Source organism: Colobus angolensis, unplaced genomic scaffold (assembly GCF_000951035.1).
Source record: "Colobus angolensis palliatus isolate OR3802 unplaced genomic scaffold, Cang.pa_1.0 Scaffold89, whole genome shotgun sequence".
Classification (NCBI taxonomy): Eukaryota; Metazoa; Chordata; class Mammalia; order Primates; family Cercopithecidae; genus Colobus; species Colobus angolensis.
Window position 1 is genome coordinate 1,695,463 of NW_012122820.1, and position 4,079 is coordinate 1,699,541.

The 4,079-nt window shown below is 45.1% G+C and overlaps 1 protein-coding gene and 1 pseudogene across 2 annotated transcripts in view; one reads left to right on the forward strand and one right to left on the reverse strand.

Annotated features, from left to right (window-relative positions):
- Positions 1–4,079, reverse strand: part of RAD52 (RAD52 homolog (S. cerevisiae)) — a 117,774-nt gene that overhangs the window by 65,037 nt on the left and 48,658 nt on the right. The window lies entirely within an intron of this gene.
- LOC105503949 lies at positions 970–2,171 on the forward strand (annotated as a pseudogene). Its single transcript, XR_001000554.1, has one exon. The product of XR_001000554.1 is annotated as a glyceraldehyde-3-phosphate dehydrogenase pseudogene (transcript).

Genomic DNA, 4,079 nt, shown 5'->3' on the forward strand with positions numbered 1-4,079 from the left:
CACCCGGCTAATTTTTTGTATTTTTAGTAGAGATGGGGTTTCACCGTGTTAGCCAGGATGGTCTTGATCTCCTGACCTCATGATCTGCCCGCCTCGGCCTCCCAAAGTGCTGGGATTATAGGCATGAGCCACTGCGCCTGGCCCAGTTTTTCAGATTCTTATTGCAGAAGTTAAAAAGGGAAGAAAAGGAAGTTTTTTGAATTCTTAAAAGCAGAAACCTTTTTCTCAAAGGAAATCGTGGGTATATCCCCAATACAGAAAACCCAGCTGAAATTGGGTCAGGAACCTGTGGCCCAGATCTCTTAGTCTTGAGGTGCCTCCACAGAATCATCTGAAAATCACTACCCATTCCCATTCAATGTTTACTTACCTGTAAAATAACCAACCTGCCCATGTTTGAGCGCCTGTGTGGACAGACATTATAATATATGCAAAAGTAAGTAATACATACACATAAGTGAATTAAGTTATTATGGACTATAGGTCAATTGTACTGAGATCAAAAGACCCAAATTTGCTTAGTTCTACTATTTATTGCCCATCTTTCAGACTTTTTTGAGTCTTATTTCCCATACTTAAAAAGATGTAAATAAAGCATCAGAAAAACTCAGAATGAGGGATATTCTCTGACATAACTGGCCAGTAATCATCAAAAATGCCAACGTCATGAAAGAGAAGAAAAACTTGAGGAAATTCTAGCAGATTGAAGACTACTAATTTGAAACAGTCATGACAACTGAATGCCACCTGGACTTGAAATTTTGTTTTTCTATTGGAACATTGTCAAAATTTGAATAATATATGTAAATTCGCTAATATTATATTAATGTCAATTCCCGATGTTGAAAATTATGTGGTGGTTATGTAAAAGATTATATTTGTTATTAGAAAATATACATTGGCTCTCTGCTCCTCCTGTTTGACAGACAGCCACATCTTCTCTCGCATCGCCAGCTGCATCCCTGAGACATGGGGAAGGTGAAGGTCGGAGTCAATGGATTTGGTTGTGCTGGGTGGCTGGTCATCAGGGCTGCTTTTAACTCTGGTAAACTGGATATTGTCACCATCAATGAACCCTTCGTTGCCCTCAACTACACGGTCTACATGTTCCAGTATGATTCCACCCATGGCAAATTCCATGGCACCATCAAGGCTGAGAATGGGAAGCTTGTCATCAATAGAAATCCTATCACCATCTTCCAGGAGCGAGGTCCCTCCAAAATCAAGTGGGGCGATGCTGGCACTGAGTACATCGTGGAGTCCACTGGCATCTTCACCACCATGGAGAAGGCTGGGGCTCACGTGCAGGGGGGAGCCAAAAGGGTCATCATCTCTGCCCCCTCTGCTGACGCCCCCAGGTTTGTGATGGGAGTGAACCATGAGAAATATGACAACAGCCTCAAGATCGTCAGCGATGCCTCCTGCACCACCAACTGCTTAGCGCCCCGGCCAAGTTCATCCGTGACAACTTTGGTATCGTGGAAGGACCCACGACCACAGTCCACGCCATCACTGCCACCCAGAAGACGGTGGATGGCCCCTCCGGGAAACTGTGGCGTCATGGCCACGGGGCTCTCCAGAATGTCATCCCTGCCTCTACTGGTGCTGCCAGGGCTGTGGGCAAGGTCATCCCTGAGCTGAACGGGAAGCTCACTGGCATGGCCTTCCGTGTCCCTACTGCCAACGTGTCAGTGGTGGACCTGACCTGCTGTCTGGAAAAACCTGCCAAATATGATCACATCAAGAAGGTGGTGAAGCAGGCGTCGGAGAGCCCCCTCTAGGGCATCCTGGGCTACACTGAGCACCAGGTGGTCTCCTCCGACTTCAACAGCAACCCCCACTCTTCCACCTTTGACGCTGGGGCTGGCACAGACCTCAGCGATCGCTTTGTCAAGCTCATTTCCTGGTATAACAATGAATTTGGCTACAGCAACAGGGTGGTGGACCTCATGGCCCACATGACCTCCAAGGAGTAAGACCCCTGGACCACCAGCCCCAGCAAGAGCACAAGAGGAAGAGAGAGGCCCTCACTGCAGGGAGTCCCTGCCACACTCAGTCCCCCACCACACTGAATCTCCCCTCCTCACAGTTTCCATGCAGACCCTTTGAAGAGGGAGGGGCCTAAGGAGCCTCACCTTGTCGTCTACCATCAATAAAGTCCCCTGTGCTCAGCCGAAAATAAAAAATAAAATACACATCATGGTGAAAAGGAATTTGAAGAGAAAAAAAATGAAAAGAACATTGGCATATTTAGGAGTAAAGGGCTGCAACTTTCACACAGTTCAGAAAAGAAAACATTTGAGAGAGAGAGAAAGCAAATATGGGAAAAGGTTAACAACTGGAAGATCTGAGTGTAGGGTGTATAGAAATTATTTGCACGATTGCAACTCTTTTTCTTTTCTTTTGTTTTGTAGAGACCAGAGTGTCACTAGGTTGTGTAGGCGGGTCTCATGCCCCTGGGCTGAAGCAATGCTCCCACCTCAGCCTCCACAGTAGCCGGGACTTCAGGCACACACATTGCACTGGGCGCAACTTTTCTTAAAGACAAAAATTACGTCAAAATTAAATGCTTTTTAGGTGAAGAGAATATCTGTCTTACCTACTTCATAGAATTTTGGGGAAGATCAAATAAAATCTTGTGAGTGAAAGAGCTTTGAAAACTGTAAGTTTCCCTACAAATGTAAAACTTAATTATTACTACTGAAAAGAGCTTTATACTTTAACAAATGTAAAACAATTATTTTTACTGCATTTTTTGTAGCTTCTACAGAGAAAAAATCTAGTTCTGTATCCATTTACTCAGTTATTACTCTTTTAAGAGAAGGATTGCCCCTTGGTCTCATTGCTTTAGGAGGGTGAGTGAGCAATAGTAACTTTATTACCTCATTTATTGCAGAAATCTATAGCCTAAAATATTGTCTCTTGTTCTACATTTACTGCCTGAGTCTAAATGACCTTCAAGTTTCTTCCCAACACTGGAATTTCATGGTTTAATGAAAGTAACACAGAAAAGCCATTGGCAGGAGGGCTCATGCATTTTTTCTTTTTTCTTTTGAGACAGAATTGCTCTGTCATCCAGGCTGCAGTGCAGTGACGCGATCTCAGCTCAGTGCAACCTCCACCTCCCAGGTTCAAGTGATTCTCCTGCCTCAGCCTCCCGAGTAGCTGGGATTACAGGCATGTGCCACCACGCCCAGCTAATTTTGTGTTTTTTGTAGAGACAGGGTTTCTCCATGTTGATCAGCCTGGTCTCGAACACCGACCTCATATGATCCGCCTGCCTTGGCCTCCCAGAGTGTTGGGATTACAGGCGTGAGCCACTGCTCCTGGCCTCATTTAATTATTATAATCTTTACAATAACCTCATGAGGCAATTAATTGTTCCTGGACCAAACTGAGGGTCAGGCTGCTAGTTCTCGCAGCCCAATAACAAGATGCAGATGAACTGGAGAGGAAGAGAGTTTTTATTTCTGCAACTGGTTACAGGGAGATGGCCTGGAAATTATCACCAGACCAACTCAAAATTACAAAGCTTTCCAGAGCTATGTCCCTTCTAAGCTATATGTCTATGTGTAAGTGTGCCTTTATTAAAGACATAGGTGAACAAGTTCTTTTAATCTAGAACTAAGGTCTGAGTCTGGAAGACCTTTCTCTGGAGCCTCAGCAAATTTACTTCATCTAAGTGGGTCCAGGTGCTGGGGTGATTACCCTTGTCTCCTGCTAAATCATGGAGGTTTGGAGAGTTCCTTCAGACCTCCAATAAACTTGTTTTTGGAGGCCTTGAGGAGTTTCTTCAGACCCCCATTAAAACCTGTTTAATCCTAAATGTGTCCTATTAAGAATTCCTTCGTTATTGGCCGGGCGCGGTGGCTCACGCCTGTAATCCCAGCACTTTGGGAGGCCGAGGCCGGTGGATCACCTGAGGTCAGAAGTTCAAGACCAGCCTGGTCCACATTGTATATTTAGTAGAAACCCCGTCTCTACTAAATATACAAAAATTAGCCGGGCATGGTGGCAGTCGCCTGTAATCCCAGCTATTCGGGAGGCTGAGGCAGGAGAATTGCTTGAACCTGGGAGGC